Genomic DNA, 20,306 nt, shown 5'->3' with positions numbered 1-20,306 from the left:
GAAACGCATTTGTGCTCAGGCTTGTAGCGTGAGGCTCTGAGCCATGGGATAAGAATGTCTTAGACCTAAAGTTAGAAGACTTATCTCCCCGGCTCAGAGTTACTACTTCACGGTGCTGGGAAAGTCCTGGAACTCTGAGCCACATAGTCTTCATGTATAGCATAGGAATCATAAAAGGATCATAACCCCCGCCCCCAATCAGGCTAAGCAGATCAGGTAATTTTTGTGCTTGAGGAAGCATCAATTTTGTAAAAACTTGAGTATGAGGTACTTCTGCTGACAGATACTGTTAATTGTAATTGACACTTTATGATATCTGGCACTGTTGGAAAGATTCTTGATATGCTGGCTTATTGTGTCCCTGTAGCCAGCCTATGAAGTGGATAGTAATAAACAGGGCCTTAATTAGTGGAAGATAAAATTGCTCTCGTTTGCTGTAGGATACTTAGTCCTTTTTAGTTTTGAGCCTAGTATAGGTGCCCTCAAACTGTAGGATACATTTTAGTAAAGATCCACCAAAATGCGGGTTTCTGGTGGTAGTGATTCTTTGCTGAGGCCAGCTGCTTTTTAAGGGTTTTCTCTGATAGAACTGGCACTGAGGGGTTTCTCTCAGAAATCATTGAAGATCTCATGCATGGTGTTGAAGATTCCATCTTAGTTTGTCTGTTAGAAATTGAGGGAATTAACCTTCACATGGCCTTTTATTTCTCCCCTTGTGTCTCCCTGCAAGAGAATTTCACTTCAAATATTCGTGAAGTGATACGTATATGAGATCCTCTGAAAGGAAGTGTAAGCACCCAAGAAAAACCTGAAGTCGGAAGATCACTTTGCTGTCATACAGTTGATCATCTCCCTTCTCCCCTAAACAACGGCCCCCAGATTAAAATGTGAATCCTTGGCCTGGGATTTAGCTCAGTGGTTTTGCTGCCTGCCTCGCAAGCTCAAGGACCCGAGTTCTATCCCCAGTACCAAAAAAAAAAAAGAAGTGAATCCTTTTTGCTTTATCCACAGTTTTGACTGATCACCATTATTGCCTCCCTTTTTAGCTTTGATAATTAAGATCCAGTGACCTTCATTGTGTTTGTCTGTGTGTGGGGAACCAGCAAGGAAGATATTGAGGGGCTCTGTAGTGGGCATTTTAGCTGCGAGAGATCGGGCCTCACAGGGAACTGGTTGGTGATCACCGAATTTTGGCTTGGGAGCATAGTTGGAAGTTGGTGGACCTTGCTGTGACCTCAGAACTTGGTCAATCTCTGTGCCACACAGACCTCCAGAAAGAGCCGAGAAAGAAATGTTCCCAGGGTTGTCTCACTAGAAAGACAGAATTTGCCTGAGTAGGCTCTTTGCAAAAGGATGCTTAAAATATTAAAAATCAGAGTGGCAAAAAAGCAAATGAATTATTGATATTTATCTGATTTTAATTCAGCTTTAAACATTTCTGGATTCTATCTCTTATTTGTAAAAAAAGAAATTGGAAATATAAAAATTAGATTCAAATCTGATATGATTTGATTACTTTGGGTTATTTTCAATATGATTTCACAGAAAAACTCTGAATTTTGGTTCCATAGCCCTTTGTCTCACTGTGCGGGCTTTAATTGCTTTGCTGATAACCCACGTCACTGATAAGGTGCAGGCCCATATTGAGTCTGTCCTCAGGAATAGACTGAATGCTGGGTCGGAAGCCAGGTGTAGTTTGTCCGTATCCTCTACGTCTGCAGTAATCCGGGACGCAGGTTGAGAGGAGACTGGGAGGAGGTTCACGCTGACAGCACGTTTAGCAGTAAACAGACTGGAAACTTTACGGTAAAGCTTAGAGGAAGTCTGCCCGTTTTCTCGTGGAGGGCTGGATGGCAGGGGTTGTTGCTGGGGACAGAATTGCCCTATAGTGATGACTGCAGTGTCCCACACCCTGAGGTTTCTATCCCCTGGACAGTGTGAACTTGCTTTGTACACGCATGGACACATTTGTGTTTTCTCTCCTCTTGTATTTCGAGGGCTGGTGGAATTGCGAGTCATCTCTTTTCTTGCTTAGGTAATTGAATCCCTGCTAACTTGACCTACTCTAAACTTAACAATAAAACCTCTGGGTAGATGTGCATGCGTTTGAAGCCATTCAGTAATGTGAATTGGTACAGCTTTTCTGGAGAACAGTCTGCGAGTAGTTAGTAGAATTTTAAATGTGGACCATTTGGGGTTAATAAACCCTCTCTGGGAAGTTGTCCTAAGGAAGTAATCAGATATATAAAGCTGGCTGCAGGAGAGTGGTTGCCATAGCACTGATTATAATAAGAATACATTGAAAATAGTCCTGTGTCCACTCTTAGGACAGCGACTCAAGAAAGGGCCTGTATTGGTGCAGTGGGATGAGCTTTTCCTTTGCTCCAGTGCCAGAGACCTGGCTGGATTTATCTGGAGAAATGTATGGGGTACTGTTTTAAAGTGGGGAGGGCAGCAGAGGGGCAGGGTGCCGCAGTGTGCTTGTGTGCCCATTGGTGTCAAAATGTCCTTCTCTCTGTCCGTGACTCCGACTTCCTGCTTCCAGCAGTAGTTCCTGGCGGCCGTTGAGATGAGGAGGGAAGCTTTCACTTTCAGCACTGCTGTTTTATGTGAATTTTTTAAAAAGATCTGCATTCTTTCCAGTACATCTAATTTAAAGCCCTTTTCAGATTTCCCTGTTCACTTTATTAAGCCAGTCGTGGCTTTTCCTGTTTGTGGGGTTGGTAGTCTGCCGTTCAGCGTGCAGGATTTCTTCCCGTGGCTCTCGTTGTTGCTGGGGAGTTCATTTGCCAGTAGCGAGCTGTTGTGGAGTCTTTTTGCTGCCTGTGACCCTCATCTGCTGAGGTACTTTGCCGTTTGTCTCTGCCTGAGCTCAAGGATTCAGCAGCTCTGATCAGGCATCACAGTCGTGTTTCAATTTGCTGTTCTTCTTTGCTGTCACCCGGTTATGGAGACCCAGTCCCCCACGGATACCCAGAGAACCTCGCTCCGGGTCCCTTTGGCCCTGGGGCTCTGGCGTTTGATTTGACACCAGCCCTTCTACATAGCACCCATCCCGATGCCATCATCCATAGCGAGCTTCATGCCACCTTTCTGCTGTGCTTTTCTGACACCAAGAGATTTCTCTTGCTTGATTTCAAACTTGGCTTTATGTAAGTTTTAAAGTGTATTTTCTAGTATTTTTGAGCAATATGAGAGCCTGAGCAATATGAGCAATATGAGAGCCTTGTCTCAATCTGAAATCTGAAAAACCTGAGTAGGCTTAATCTACCATATTGTCTCTGCTGTTTGTATTGGTTTCACAATTTAAAAAAATTACATACACACACACCCCTATGTGCATCTTCATGTCTACTCTCAGAGAGTTAATTCTTCTTGCTTTTAGAAAGTAATTTGGGGACCACTGGTCTCCACTGCACCAGAAACACAGAACCCTAATTCTGAAAGAGGTTATGGCCACAAGTTGCCCACCCACAACTCCTACAGACCAAAGAAAAGCTAAGAGAGTGCCCAGCTCTTCTTTGGATTTAATATTGTGTAGCCTTGAACCTACTTGAAAAAAAATGAATTCAATTAAAATGTGAATCTGCAAAGGATATATACCACCCCCTAGTCCTGAATGCCATGAGTGCTTGGGAAGCCATGTGGAGAGCACACCATGGAAGCTGTGGTTATAAACTGAAGATCCAGAGACTGCGCTTGCTTAGCTTTACGGGTTGGTACAAGGCAAGAGATATGGTAGACACAGCACTCTCATCTCATAGGGAGCCCAGATGTTATCCAGGGACACAGCTTGTTTTGTCCCCTCACCTGCATGGAACCTGTACAGCTGCCACAGATGCGAGGATGAATCTCTGACACATCAGAAGGCACAACATTCTTCCCACCAGTGGTTCATACCATTCTAGTCTTCCTAGCCCAAGACCAAGTCATACCTCCTGCAGACCAGGTGCAGGTCCATGTAGCACTATCCAGAAAGTAACCCTATGGGGGAATGGGTCCTTTCCAGACAGCACCAGCCCTGAGGTTAGTTGTCCTGACTTCTCTGTGAGTAAAGGGTAAGACTGCCGGGGAGGGTTTTAGCACAAGGAGAATCTGACCTGTGCTCTGAAATATGGGTAAAACGCTAAGCATGGAAGGCCTCCTTAGCAGTGAGGCCTGAGCATCTCAGCCCAAGGTGTGGCAGTAGAGATGGTTTCTTAGAGTCAGGGTTTATGTTATGGAAATTGAGGCCAAATCCTTTGGCTGGACCCAGATGTATGGGGCTGAATGCCAAGGTGAAAAACATGAACTTACTTTGTACTGGCATTAGCCAGTATGGTAGCCATTGGCTACATGTGGCTGTTTAAATTGATTAAAATTGTATAAAATAAAAGGCATCATTTCTGTGACAGTGCCAACCACGTTTTAGGCACTGAGTCACCGTATGTCTCCAGGCAACATTTGGACAGGATAAACACAAAACACAAATGTCATGGCAGAAAGTTGTGTTGGACAGTCCCCAATCTTATCTGGAGAAACTATTGGGATTCTTCAGGTATAGGAATAAGGTGAAAGATGAAGTTGCTGACATTTTCTCTGACTCTTTTCCTTGGACCTGGCTGGACATGTGCTTCAGTCATAAAAAGCAAGTTGTCAGAATAATTAGAAGTCTGTTCCTAAATGCTCTGATGGTCGGGATCTGGGTTTCCATGGCAACTCTGGCTGTGGAATACCATCAGCCCATCAGCAGGCAGTACCCTGGTTGTTTTCCATTTGGGAATTCTGGGATATATCATTGCAAGTAGCCTAAACATGGCACTGGGGAAGTTGAGATTCTTGATTGCCAGAACTGATTTTCTAGAGGCTTCTAAGGAAACTCCACGTTGCTGTGTTTTTATGCTTTTTCAAATAAAGTTTTCACGAAGCTGATGATCCTTATGTTTCCCCTCCATGATGCTAGTTCCAGGAGCCAGAGCTCTTTGAATGTCCCTCCCATCTGCATTTCTGCCTCATTCCTTTCATTTATGAAACTGCATCTGCATTTTATGGTTGAGAAACCCAAGAATTGAAATGACTCCCCAAAACTCAGTGTTTGGCTCATAACTGCAGAAAGATGGAACTGAAACCTAACAGCTCTGAATTCAGGGTGTTTTATTCCCCTGACATTAAATGAACAAACGATCTATTTATTTGGAGAGAAAATATAGTCTGTTACACCAAAAATCTGGCCAACTAGGCAAAAGAAGGGGTTAAAACGCTGCATGTATTCTTTACTCCTTGGAGAAAAACCCAGCAAATCTTGATTGCTGTATTATATAAAGGAGAAACAATGCCAGCATCTAGAACAGTGAGTAATTGCCTGCACTTGCCAGTGGGATACATTATGTGAATCTTTGGCAGCAGATAGCCTTTTCTCATTAGGCTAATATTAGATTTAGTTTGTATTTCTTTGGCACAGAATTAAAGGAGCTGGCCTGGAACGTGGTGCTGGAGGCAGGAGGAAGAAAAAGCCTGGTGTTTTGGATAAGCCACAGGCGGATAAATGAGAACTGACTGCAGGGCAACTGGTAGACATTTGTAAAATGAGCAGGAACCATTAATCTGGGATTAAAATAGAAAGCTTGAAGAACCTAGACTTAGGTTAAAAGATGAAGAGTGGATTTACTTAACCCTGATCAAATGACATTGCTCAGCAGCCTGGAAGAAGGTCTGTGGTGATTTGGGGATAGCATGACCTCATTCTTGGCTATCTGCATTTCCTGGCACCAGGAACAGAAGTATCTCCAAATAAAGCTGCCAGCCCAATGTAATATGACCAATGATAGGAAAGGACATAATGCATGAGAGGCACAGTGAGCACATGCTTGGAGAATTGTCATAAGGGTCAACAAGAGGCAGGCAGAATGACTTCCTGCCCTGTGAGTTCCACAGCGTCAGGGTCTCAGCTTTGCGCGCTTGGCCAGAACTCAGAAGACTCTGTAGTGGGCTCACCTTTGAAAATATAAGCACTTATTACTAACACGTGAAGTTCTGAGAAGCATGACAGTAAAAAGGTGTGCCTAAGCCATAGTTTCGTGGTGTGATTATCAGAGGAGAAAACTTAGGGAGCATCTGACCATCTCGTGTATTTTGCAGATCAGGGACTGATCTGTAAAGGCTCAGAGCTTCTTGGCTTCTACAAAAGCCTGAGGCTGGCAGTGGCACAGTCTGCCCAAAACACAAGTGTGTGCTACACATGACCAGTGTTTCCTGTCTCCTGTGCGGACAGAGCTATGGGAAGCCACAAGTGCTTGGAGCCATATGGTTCATGGAGCTTTTCTGCCAGATTAGGACCATAGAGTGTATCTTGGAGGATGTGGAATGGACGGGGGTATTCAACAATGGTGGAACCCCTAACCACGGTGGATCAGAGGGGCTCAGCGATAGTTCCACTGACTGTGCTGACCCGGCACAAACAGAAGAAGAGTGACATTTGAGTTTAGAGATGCCTTTTCTGCCAGCACTCTGCCCAGATATCCTTTCTAGCCAGAAACTCTGAAGATTCATATGTAACCCTTCTCACCCTGGAAGCAGTTGAAGAATCATAGCATCCAGAATTGACTGATATTCCAGCATTGTGTGCCTGTATGTGAAGGCAAATGTTCAACCAAAACTTGAGAAAAAAGGAGACAAACATAGGTAGCACATGTTACAACCCTGAACTCAGTCTGCCGTTATGATGGAAAGACTCCCTGTCCTTGACAAGGGACAGTGGAAAATCTGAGGGGACTGTAAGATCCCTCGCCAACCCAGCCAAATGAAGGGAGGATTTGAGAAACATTACATCAGAACCGCAGAGGGAGGGTGAGGCAGTGAGGATGAATGCTGGAGGGCGGTAGGAGAAAGCAATTTGGTTTTTGTCTGCACCTGTAAGAGGTTTAGTGTCAGCAAGAGGGCTGATACTGGTTCCCAGGGAGGGGCGTTGTTAATTTTATAAACACATCATCTCTAAGGAGATAGTTTATTCTCTCTCAAGGGTCTTTGTGCTGGGGATCGAGTCTGGGGGTGTTCTGTCACTGGGCCACATCCCCAGCCCAGAGTCTCACTAAGGTGCCCAGGCGGGACTCAAATGGTCATCCTGCCTCAGCCTCACGGAGTACTGGGGTTATAGGCACGAGCTAGAATGATTCTTCATATGTCTTCAGAAGTCTGTCTTGCTATCTCTAGTATCTAGCACTGTAGTTACTGTTGAACTGAGTATCTGGACCAAGGTGGACATTTAGTACAGAGCTTTTTCAGACTTTCTGTAAGGGGCCAGATCATAAATGGCCCTGTGTGGTGGTCACTGAGAGCCCTTGTGTCCATGCGGAAGTGGATGCATTCACTGAGATGAGGAGTTGGCATCTGCCTGTCTTCACTGGGTCACAGCATCATGGCTGTGCCTCGGAATGGCCAATCTGAGACTGAGACAGCTGGGCCCAAGGTGCCGGGCAGCCAGCAGCAGAGGACTTGTGAGAGTGGGGAGTTTGGGAGGGAAGGGACACTCGGCATCACCTTAAGAAACACCTACCTTCTCTACTTTCTTCTCTGTGAAGGTACAGATGGCCATAGTTCTGTTTGGACAGAAATTGGCAAAAGTGTGTAGGTATGACTAATTTTATAGTAAGTAATAAATGGTTTTTAGAACTGCCCTGATGTCACGGAGACATGGGGGTACTGGTCATTTTTCCCATCTCTGGGCCAAAAATACCTGACACCTGCAACGTAAAGGAGGAGGAGTTTATTTCAGCTCACAGGTTGGAAGGCTTAGTCCATGGCTGGCTGACTCCAAGGTGGTAACATCATGGAGAAGAGGGCAGCCGCGGAAAGCTGCTCACTTCATGACGTCTGGGAAGCAGAGAGGAGGGAAGAGCCTTGCAGGCAGGGGCCCAGGATCACATCCGGTCCCCTGGGTCACGCCTTGTGGCCCACTCCCTTTCCCGAGGTCCCCCTGATGGACTGTTGAGCTCCGAACCCCTCTGTGGTACACCAGGGTGAGGCTCCTGTCCTCACCCTTCAGTTCCCTCCCCGGTGGTCAGGTCAACAGTCAAAATGAACTGACAGCATGGGGAAGGGGGAAGATTTTACAGTAATGACCGAATTGGAAAAGTAGAGAATATTGCATAAAAATGTAAATAGATATATTCGTTGTCAGTCGACAAGCCATGCTTGTCCATTCTCCCCCGCCACACCTTCTGAAATCCGTGCACATCCCACTTGCAGCGCTGTTGCTGGGTTCCCTCACTGACCTTCTCCATGGCGTGCAGCAGTGGTTTCCACTCTGCTCTTGCTCATTCCTCCAGTGCCACTCGCCTGCTTAGATCCTTGATGGTTTCTCTCACAGCTTCCTGCAGGCTTCTTATGATTGGTATGAAATTAAGACCTTTGGCCCCCGCTTCCCGCCCAGCAGGCTTTCCATGGTTGTCTGAGCTCTGGAGATACTTGCCTTTCTGCAGATATTTTTTTCTCACAGCTCTGAAGGCTGGACGGTCTGAGTTGAAGGTGCCAGCTGATCTGCTCTAGTAGTGTCCTCTTCCGGCCCACCTTCTTGCTGTGTCCTCTTGTGGCAGACAGAGTGGGGCCTATCTGTTCTTATAAGATCACTAATCCCATCCTAACCTTGTGTAACCCCGGTGATCTCCCTAAGGCCCATTCTCCAAATACCATCATTCATCACAGTAGGATTAGGGCTTCAATGGAAGAATTGTAGGAGACTCAGTCTTTGACATATACAGTGGACCCTTGACCTATGAACTCAATTCGTTCCTGAGGGCTGATTGTAACTCAAGTTGATCAATTGCATTCACAGTCTCTCTCCTGTATAATTTTGGGCCACATTTTCTTCCAGGCTGATCTCAGGGACCTTAGAGAGACACTGGCCCAGGATTTCTCAGTGAACCCCACACAGAAAAGGATGCTGTCATGTTCCTTCCAGAACTCTTGAAGGGTTGAATCTGTATCTGAGACCATCTGGAAGCACAAGCAGCTGGCATTCGGATCGTAACTCAAAACTTTGGTCATAAATTAAAACTAAAATTCCATTCATAACCCAGGTTGTTCATGTGTCGGACAGGTTGTAACTCAAGGGTCCACTGTACTAAGTATGCATTTTATCCAAATGCAAGGGTCTGAATGTTAAATGATTATTTGGCTGAGGTTGAATATTAACCATCATAAACTGAATGTCTGACATACAATAAAAAATCTGAAGTAATTAATAATATCTATTTGTATCAATTTAAACTTGTACTGAACAGATTTTTAAAAAGGTGTTATAGATAGTGGTAATAATTTTTTGGAGCTGTCAGCTACTGTGGTTTTCATAGTATATGTTTGTGATACTGGAAATATGCTGTCTTTCCCCTGAGGTTGGTGTAGAAGCAAAGTTCACATTGCCAGACCCCGCCTTTACAGTAGGAGTGCTAGTGGTGGAAGCCCCCAGGTCATTTTAAGCTTTCTGCCTTTGCAGTCATATCTGACCACAATGAAGACCTGGACTCCTAGACTTGCTGTCTTGGTGGATGATTATGATGTCATTTCATTGAAGCAAACCTATAAACTAAAGGTTTGGACTGTACTTGAAGAAGATGCTTTTTTATAATTCTTAAACCAAGCTTCTTTTTATTGCTATCCTCTGTGTGTGTGTTTTTCTTTTTAAACGACATTTCCATAATATTCATTGTAGAATGCGATTCTTCCTTTAGCATCTAGCACGATCTGGTTACTGTGAGTGCGGTCGTGTCACTCCTCCACTCACTATCCTCCAGTCACTCCCCCTTTCCCTCAAGTTAAAAGCCAGAGCCTTTCAGCGTCCTTCCAGGCCGGCATGATTGTTCCCTGGGCCTGCAGTCACGCCCTCTGCTGCTGTGCTCTCCCGCACTCCCCTGCCCACCTCAGAGCCTCTGTGCTGTTCTTCCCACTGCCTGGAGCCCTCTTTCCCCAGGGCAAGCGCGTGTGGTGCAGCTTCCCCCTCCAGATCTCTGCAGTGTCACCTTTTCACGAGGCCATTCCATTTCCATGACAACCTCTTTCCCAAGGACTCTGGACTCTGTCCTGTTATCTTCCCCAACACCTTCATCGCTTTCTGAAACACTATATAATATTTTCTTATTTATCGGGTTCACTATAATTTTGTTTCCCCTCCACTGGAACATAAACTATTCGGCGATCGATCCCTAAGACTTACAGCTCTGCCTAGTACATGGCAAGTACTCAAGTATTTGTTGGTGGAATGAATCCTTGTGATAATCAGTATACATTTAATCTTCTGTTGGCTCAGGGATTTCCAATCTTACAAATAAAATAAACTGGGAGAATCTTACTCTTAAGTTACATCTAGAGTGCCTAATTTTATTGGAAAGGGATATTTTTGGATAGGAACAGTAAAACCAAATTTTAAGCCCCTATTTGAGTTGTTGATAATGTAGTAATAATAAGGTATGTTATGATCAAAATCACTACTTGGGTACGAGTTCAGGGTTGCCAAGAATACATGTATGATGACATTTGACCTGGGCCAAACCAAAATTGTACTCAAATCTAAGAGTTAAATTTAGATAATATCACAACCACAGCTGAACTTTGGTACTTCTTTATCCTTATATATTTCAGCAGTTTAGCTCCCAAATATTCCCACCTGTTCGTGTGTCTGACTTGTAGCTATTTTGTTTTCCAGATGGGTAGAATCTGATACAGCCCTTTCTCATCTTGTACTGGACAAAATTGGGTTAACCCTGCAGGTGCCTGGCTGGTAGGAACTGTTAGGGGCTGTCGGTACCAGACCAAAAGAATGAACAGAAGACAAAAATATCAGTGCCCGAATTGGTCATTGAGCAGAAAACTTTACAGGGGAGATGTGATTCTGCTGTTCTGATCCATTTCAGTGATATAGTGAGAAGTACAGGTGCCTGGGTCTGACCCCGCTCTGCCCGCCAGCCACGTTCCCGCTGAGTCTCAGCGTTGTTTTCTGTCCAGTAGGAATAATACCACTACCTACCTCGTGGGGCTATTATTAGGACCTGGAATTTACAGATCAAGTGCTTACGGGCACCTGGCGCAGTAAGCACTGTGTAACTTTCCTGCTGTTGTTATTCTTCATACCAGCAGCATCATCCTCAGGAAACATTTTGGCAAATGGATTGTAAATTTACATATAAAATATAGATGTTTGTATATATAATGTACGCACACACAAATAAGCAAAGGTTCCATATTGGCTACTGGCAGTTTTGTTTTGTCTGTCAATAAAACTTCAAGTTTACTCTTTAATACTAGAAATCTCAGATATTTTTCATTTAAAAGTGCCAGATTTCTTCTCTTGAAGAATTAATAGATCTGGAAATGAGAAGCCTGAATTTGGATCAGCTGGGGTTATTAGGAAGCAGTCCTTCCAGTTGGATTCTGCTCATGCCTGGCCCTGTTCACCCAGGATTCATGCTGGGATTCTACAGACTGTGTTTATGTCCTTGGTAAATACACCGCTCACATGGTATAAATGGTGGTGTTAATTATAGCCTGAAAAACACATTTATTTTACATTCAGAAGTATATATTGTGCCCTTTTACTGGTGATTCAGTGTTGAAAAGACAGAAGTAGCCCCTACCTGCCTGAAGTTTCGCTTCTATTGGGGTGAGCAGATTCAAACACTCACAATAATGCAGTCTCATATATGTTTGGAGGAAAGTAATAGAGATCTGAGAAACTGAGATAGAAAATAAAAATGGAGTAGCAATAGTAGAGGGCTTGGGAGGGTTTGTGAAAGGCGTTTTCTGATGTGAAACCTGAATGTTAAAAGGGAACAGTGACCCCAAGCGAGAAGAGCAAGCACATTCCACATGCCTAGATCAGCCCATGTAAAGACCTTGAAGTACAAACAATACATTGAAAACCAATATGACAGGTTTTCAGCTATCTTGAGATGACATTGGAGAGACCACGAGGTTTTGTCTTTTATACTTAGTGCACTGGAAAATCAGTACAAAGTTTTACATAAAGGACTTAAAAGAAAAGACTCTTAACTGCTCCTCGGAGGGTTGATTAGAACCTAGCAAGAGTTGAAGCAGGGAGGCCAGGAAATGACTGTTGTAGATGGGGCAGTGCAGAGGTAACAGTGTCCTGAGCCAGGATGGTGCCAGTAGAAATGGAGAGAGAGAGACAAACTCGAAATTTACTTTGAGACAAAATGGGTTTCGTATAGGCATAGTCTATACCCAAACCTCGATTTGGTGAGGCATAATCCATGAAGCACGGAGAGCCATCATAGATGGCTCCTAAATTTCCAGTTTGAACAGCTGACTGGACATTGTTGTTACTTAGTGAGGGAAAACCGACAAGACGGCTTATACACAGGGGAAACAGGGTGAGGGGAATCTGAATTTCATTTCGACCATGTTAATTTTACCGTCACTGAGTTATATCCGAGGGAAGATGTTAAGTAGGCTGCTGAACTTGTGAATCCAGTTTTCAAGAGGAGGTCTTGGCTACGGATAAAGACTAGAAGCTCACATTCATTGCACTGAGGCGTTGTGTACGCGCGTGTGATGAGATGTGTGGAAGCCAGGGTGCTTTCTGGTGGCCCTTGTCTCTGGGAGGTGGTAGCCCTTCAGTTTCCCTGTCTCTGCAGCTGGTCTTCCTTCTGTCACCCTGCACTGTGCCCCCACAGTCTGGAAGGTGAAAGCGTGGAAGGAACGCACTTGGGGAGAAATAGCTCCTTCCACTCTCTTTTTAGCCAGAGTTTTGGTTCCCACCCCCGAGTACATTCACCTTCTGTGAACTGCTGTGCATGCATAGCAAAACGAGGTCAAGGCAGTTCACGGACACTGGGGAAAGGGAAGAGCAGGGCTCTTGGCAACCAGCAGCTGCTGATGGCTTTGGCTTTAAGCATTATTATTTCCTGTAGGGAAATTGATGTCATGTTAAGTACTTGCTTTCACCAATATCCATTTTTCTCCTTCTGGTCTCTGAGAATGACTAGTTCTAGGCTAGCGGTCTGGGAGAGAAAGTGACACGGTGCATTATCGGACTGGACCAGCAAAGCCCTGGTTCCCCAGGGATTCTGAATCCTCACCTTGGTGGGAAGGTGGTGGCTACGTGAGCTCAAAGGCAAAGGACTCTGATCACCGAGTCAAGGCCTGGAGGGCAGCTGTGTGGCACTGATTTGTAGCATACTTTGTATAAGCGAGAAGCAAACATTGATCATGGCGTGGATTTTCAAGGCTGAAGCATAATCTGAGCTAGCTGGGCCGATGCAGGTAGCATCAGAATGGTGCTGTTCTCTGATGCTCTCAGATGGCAGGTGCTCCACAGACAGGCATTTCACTGAACCTCAGGCCAAGGGCAGCCCCTGTCAAAGATGTGCGCACTTGACAGTCACTCTGAAGTCAGTGTCTTTGTAACACAGGGAAAATATCAGTGGGTTTTCTTTTTCTCTGAACTATTAACCAAAAAGTAAGTTACCATTTGAAGATTTGAAAGCTTTTCTTTTGGTTCCCAACCATGGTTTCCAATGTCAAATCCTTCTGAGGCCTGCATCTCCCTGGTGCCCCATTTTGCATTTGTATGTTGTTGACATAATTAGGAGCTGTTTTCACCTGCTTTTGATGCTCCGCGTTCCTCTGATGTGGCTTATGCTTTCTTCTCCTCTGTATCACTGAGAACTCACTACCACCAACGGGCTTGAGAATTAGAGATGAAGGTGTTTGTCCGACGTGACTTGTGTGAGAGAGAATGTGTGTGTGTGCATGTGCGCGTGTGTGTGTGCATGTTGGGGATGAGAGTGGGGGTTAATCTGCTCACTCAGTTATGTCTTGGAGAGACTGACCAATCTTTCCATCCTGAATGCCAGTGTGGAAAGCATCACTTGCTATTTACACACCAACTTTCCGAGATACACGTGCTTCTCCTTGAATGACCGCTTCTCCTCTTGGGCTTACTTGGCTAATATTTATGGGCAACATCTGGAGTTTAGCTCACTGAGATTATTTACAGCTTCTTAGGGCATTTGGAGGCCAACTCTGCCATGCTGTCCAAGATGGCCCCTGTGGATCCCTGTGCCTTGCAGCCCTTTCTCAGAAAGCAGGGGCTTGTGGGTAATGAAGACAATCTCAGATAATAAGGGAGCGGGATGCTTGCAGTTACAGTGAACATTGCAAATCATGTCATCCAGCTTTCTCATTTTACTTGTGAGATTACTGATGGGCAGTGAAGCCAGAGGACTTGGAAGAGCCTGGAAGCAGTGAGTTATGGAGATGAAAGAGCCAGAAGTTTCACTTCTTAGTCTCCACTGTGGCTTTTCTTTCTTTGTACTTGATTCAGCATGTTATCTAGGATGTCTATGAGGAGACACTGTGTTTGTTCATAGATTGTTTCTTAGGTTTTCTTTCACTCAGAGAAGAAATATATGAGGAGATTCAAGTTGTGTTTGGGTTAGCTGTGATTCAGGGTTTCTCAGCCTTCCTTGCAGTTCCCTTTAGAGCTGTTATTAGGTTAGGGCACAACTGGCTGTAGCTTCATGCTGTCTGTGTGGAAATGAACTCTGGTTACCCTCCACCAGACAAGTGAAAGCCCCTCTTAAGTTCACCTCTTATGTTCTCTGAACATGGCTGGCTCTCTTCGCTGCTGCTGCTGCTGCTCCTCCTCCTCCTCCTCCTCCTCCTCCTCCTCCTCCTCTTCCTCCTCTTCTTCCTCTCTCTACCTCTTTTCCTTCCTAACTCCCCTCCTCCCTTCCTTTGTCCGTTTTCTTCTTCTGTGAAGTGTTACTTAAAACGTGCTCAGGTGTCCCGTCTTGAAAATGACCACCACAATTTCCGTCCCTCCTCCTCTCTTCCCTAAATCCAGTGATGTCCAAGACTGTCCTCAGTCCTCTGCTGTTTCCTCTTGCCATTCTCCTCCTTGCCAGTCTCTGCGAGGATGACATGTCGCCGGGCCCTTATCTCCAGGCAGGCTGCCTCGTCGACACTCTCATTCCGGCCATGCGGCGTGCAGCTCCCCTTGGACCTGCTGCAGCTGTGTGAGGGGCAACCGAAAGGAATGCAGCAGATAAAGGCTGTATTCTTTAAGGGTCTCAGAAGTTTCTGCCACAAAATCAAGGAGAAAACCCGGAATAAGATGGCAGTAGGGGTCATTCTTCATTTATCTCATAATGTCCAAGGAAGGAATTTCTTTGTAGAAATGCTGCACCTTAAATTATTTGATTTGATTAACATTGCTTTTCTCCATCTTTGTTTTTTATACTTGATTACTGGGTATCGATTTCTGTATTTGTGATCTGAGCAGGAATTTGTTCTTGTATTTTATAGCTTTCTGAGCAAAATTTATTAATCAGGTAGTCTTCTAAACCATAAACTTTAATACACTAATTTCTTTTACCTCTAGTCAGGTTGAGGGTTGTCATTTAACATTTGGCTTCTTTTGTTGAAGAAGATAGTTTTAAGGCAATGATGAAAGTTGAAGTCTTGGGTCTTTATAAATGATTTTAATTCTACTTTTGAGTTGACCCTACAGAAGAACAATGTAGATGTAATTTAAATATAGAAATGGGCTTTTCTTACAAATGTGTTCTTACCAAATGAGTAAATGAAAGCATTTACTTGCTATGCATTATCAAAAGTTTAAATTTTCATAATATTGGCACCAAAATATTATTCATGATTTCATTAAATATGCTCTTGGTTTTTACTCCTGTCTGTTTTTGTTTTTGTACCCTATATAGATGGTAGTTATGTGGAGTTCTGGAAATTTTGTCATAAAATTTCAAATATAAAAGTTGGTGTAGTATAAGTATTATTTTAGAATGGTAAGAAAAATGCAAATTTGAAAGAGCATGACAACGTGCAGAATGATAAGTTTTTATTACCTGAATGACATCCCTCTGGAGTACATTTTTGCCTGTATTTTTTGACTGTTTCCTCATTGATCGCCTCTTCCTAAAACAATGATTTCATAAAAGCTTCTGTACCAAGAATAGACAGATCATTAAATCTCTTTTCTAGTGTGCTTGGTCAAAATTTCTCAGTGTTGCTGAGATCTGAATCGTGTGACCACTCATAGCAGCTAACTGGTTATAGTATCAGTATAGGTTTGAGCTCTAACACAGGAAGTGTGCAGTATTCTATTTCCTAGTATTCCTATACAATTTTTTTGTTTATAATTTTTTTTTATAATTGTACGTGCCCTAGCATCGTTTGTTCCTTATGTCTCTGACTTGTTGTCTGTGAGAATTGGGTTTTATCTTTGTTTCTTACATCTAAAGATTGGAAGAACTTCCCAAAGGTTCGCCCCTGCGTTGGTTCATTCCACAGCCTGCTTCCTCTGCTCCTCACGTACTTCCAGGGAAGGCGGGAGACGCACTCTTGGAAAGTTAGTCCTGCACCAAGATAGTAGTAACTACACATGGTGGCCAGTTACCCATATAATGCCGTGTCCATAATACATAAATGCATAAATGCATCTCACTAAACCCAAGCAAAATGCAGTTCCCCTTTACTCCCCCTTAGCTGGATCCCCAGAATGTCTGGAGGGCATGGCAAGGTGGAGTGGGGCTGGAAACAGTGATCTAAACTGACTGTGCGTGAAGCATCAGCGTTTACAGATTCCACCAACTTTACCCAAATATGTGATGATGTAAATCCTTTGGCCCTTTCTTGGCCCTGAGCACATGAAAGATCCTTAACTTAAATTTCTAAAGCTTCACAGTTTATTTGCCTGTATTTACTCTGTGTACATAATGATTTCCAAAAGCATTAGGTTTCTGATTCTTAGTTATGTTAACTCATAACTTAGGCTGTAATCTTTGTTTTGCCTGATCACTTGTTGAGTTTTATTTTCAAATTCATTTTTAAATGAAAATATATGATCTATTCAGAGAAGCCCCTCGCCGAAGAGCACATAATGCTTTGTGTAACCATTCAGTGGGAGTGACAATCTGGACTTGCAGGGTGAGTCGCATAACTTCCAAGCAAGGAAGAGAAGAAAATGTTTCTAGTGACAGCTAGGAGTTGTGTGGCACCTAGCACGGGCCAAGTGCTGCTCTGAGTACATGTGATTACATCTCTGTCTGCTTCTGGCGGGGTTGTAGGTAGATAAACTGAAAGCCCTCCACCGCAAATCTCCAGAAACGCTAGATAAAATGTAACAAGCATCCTAACCAATTCATTGCAGACCTTGTGAGAAGGTAAAGCAAATCACCAGATGCTGGAAACAGAAGGTGAGTGGGTACAACAGCTCTGTGCTGCCCTTGCTAGAAGGTGACCGCTTGTGTCTTCGTGCTCATTTGTCACTAGAGGTGGCCACACACAATAAGAGCCCCTCAAAGACTATGTTCTTTTTTTTTTTGGTCCTGGGGATCAAACTCAGTTCCTTGTGCTTTTGCAGCAGGTGGCAAAACCACTGAGCTAAATCCCCGGCCTGACTGTGTTCTTTTGAAAGAGGGTTGTAACCAGTCTGCCTGCCAGTTCAGGAAAGCAAAGGGAAATTCATCTGCATTAATCTGGGTTCTAGGTGGGGAAAAATGGTCTTTTTAGAAAACTTGAGTTCATGTATCTGACTTCCTGTGAGTTTGGGATTTCTGTTCATACTTCTCATGTGTCTTAGCTACAAGCAGAAAATTAATGCTCAAATTAATTCTGAGCTAGTGATAACCTTGGGCCAGATACTAGAACCAAATTTCACTCTGGAGTCCTCTTAGGATACTAGGGAATCAACAAGTGATTTCCTTTCTTCTCCTCCTCTACCCCCTCCAATCCAACTGAAGTATAAAGTCAGGCAGATCTGAATCCCAATTTCTGTTTTGGACGAACTGGGTTGAACAGGGTACACGCACGCTTTCTAGCACTTTGCCTTCCAACCCCGTCACCTTTTCTGTCGAGTTACCATTACAGGGCATCCTCCCTCGGGGGGCCAGGCCGTGGGCAGCGGCCCCTCAAAGATAGCTTGTGGTCTGGCAGTCGTCTTTGTCATTGTGCAGTGATGGAACAATTCACTGGTAAGATGCGACAGTTCTAAAGCTGAATCCACTCAGTAAAAAAGCTTCACAGTGTTCAAATAAATTGAGTAGAGAAATTGGCAAACTCAAAATCGTAGGAGAAAACTTTATCTTTTCTTAATAATTGAGTTGCTGAATGGATCAGATTTGGAACATACAGAAAATACAAAGAGCACAATAAAGAATTTATCATTCTTTTCCTTTCTTTTTTTCAGTACAGGAGATCAATCCCAGGCCTTTGCATGTGGTAGACAAGTACTCTGCCACTGAGCTACAACCAATCCGGCTACAATAAAGAATTTTGATTTAGTGGACAACATTAGAGACTTGGACTAACAACTAAAGAATACACATTGTTTTGTGCATATGAGTCAGTAGTCTACAGATGATAAAATTAAATACCTATGCTAATAACCCAACAATCCCACTTGTGCAGAGAACTGTCTAATATGTGAAAGAAGATATTTATAGAAATGTCAACTGTAGTATTTGTAATGGGAGAAAATAAGAAATTTGCATGAGTACAAGACCACATAAATGAACTGTTAGATTCATCTAAGAGATACTAACTACTACTTAAAATGATAGACGTAAAGTTTTGTGACTCAAAATAGTTGGTCTCATGATAGTGACAATTTGTAGAATAGTACACACAGCATGATAATGCTCATTATGTTGAAATGTAAGAAAGTACTGTTTATGTTACTTATAGGAGTCATAGGAATATGTCAGTTTATAAATGCAAGTTATTATTTCTGGAGCTAGGATAAAATGGAGAGAAAAAGGGAAATACACAGGGTTTATAAAGGACTTTGTGTTTAACTGTTATTTCTGTGTTGAAAATATCTGGAGTTCAATTATGTATAATTTCAAGTTTTGACAAATGGAAGTGAAACTACTAAGATACAGTATACACAAGAGCTATGTGGAAAACTGTGTCACTGGATCTTACGTCAGGTATGGAAATGTTGTGTAGGTTTGCTCCTGATGCGTGCGTGAGCCTGACTGTCCTTTCCTACCTGCTGTAAGTGTCCTCATCCTTAAAGACCCATTTCAGATGCTCTCATTTTTCTGAAGCCTCCCTGACCTATCCTGTCCCTAGCCACAGAGCCCCTGTCAAAGTGTCCTCATGCTTTGCTTATTCACCCTGTTACGGCAATTTTACGTCATAAGTAGCTGGGCTCTTGTCTATTTCTGTCACTCAATCATGAGTTTCCGGAGGACAACCTTGGTGTCTGTCAGCGCTTGCTATCAGCACCTTTATCTTTTTTAGATTCTGAACGTAATATTAACAAATCTTATTGATGATTGCCATTCAAAGAAGCTTGGGGCTCAAAAGTCACTGGTTGCAAAAAGTAAATCATTGAGATGCCTCAGTTTTGTGGCTTGTGAGTGATATCTATTAGGGAGTCTTGGTCTGCTCTGTGACCTGAGTCATTAAGAATGTCCCATAGCACTTTGAAACTTCCCCTCAATTTATTTGTGTGGCCTTTTAGTGATTCCAGGGCTGGCATTTTCAGTTCTAGAGTGTAAAATGATGAACGTTGGAACCTTACAAATATCAAAAAACTGTACTCTGAATGTAACTGCTTTCCATTTAGATCTTAAGATGGCCTTCTAAAGTGATTGGTGGATTCCTGTATCTTGTGGTTTAATGATGAAAATACAGGTCAGGCAGAAGCATGAAGACTCCAAACCTAAATCTAATGCCTTTTTGCTCAGTCTTGTCTCAATAAGCTTTTTCCCTGACATTTTCAACTTCCCCGTTCTCAGGATGTGACCTCTTCCTCTTTTCTACGTCAGTTCAGAGGAGCATCACTAATAATCGGGATACTTACTGGAAATCACCAAAGACTGGTAATTATGCCTCAAAAGTTGTTCTAAAAATTACTTGACTAGATAATGAGTGGACACACTGCTCACGAATCCAGTTGAACCCATCGCCCAGCTTTATATTGCAGTGAGAAAGAGGCTTCATTGGCTGTGGGTGGGTTGGATAATGAACACTTTATTATGGTTAGTTTCTCTGTGTAGGAAGTGAAATGATAAACATACAACAGACCTGGGAGCCGATCTGCACCTCATTGGCCCTATTGGTTATTTAATGGAAATGGGGAAATTTATGATGTGTTATTTGCAAAGTGGAAGAGGCCTCTTATTTAAGTTTTATGATATTCATATCTTTAAACATTGATTTGGTTGTCATTTTGGTCTGCAGCATTCATTCACTTGTTTGATTCATTAACCAAAGGCTTTGTGTGAGAGTCTGATGAGGCAGAGAAAGACATGCCTGTTGTTGCACATCAGTGGTGCAAAGTGATGCAC

General features: G+C 43.4%; 1 protein-coding gene across 16 annotated transcripts in view; it reads left to right on the top strand.

Annotated features, from left to right (window-relative positions):
* Samd12 (sterile alpha motif domain containing 12) overlaps positions 1–20,306 on the top strand; it is a 422,167-nt gene that overhangs the window by 33,846 nt on the left and 368,015 nt on the right. The gene's annotated exons all lie outside the window — the stretch shown is intronic.

This window comes from Heterocephalus glaber, unplaced genomic scaffold (assembly GCF_053883595.1).
Source record: "Heterocephalus glaber isolate CG9 unplaced genomic scaffold, H.glaber_assembly_v1.0 deba00001555, whole genome shotgun sequence".
NCBI classification, from domain to species: domain Eukaryota; kingdom Metazoa; phylum Chordata; class Mammalia; order Rodentia; family Bathyergidae; genus Heterocephalus; species Heterocephalus glaber.
The sequence above is the reverse complement of the archived record's forward strand: the minus strand, read 5'-3'. Positions and strand labels throughout refer to the sequence as shown.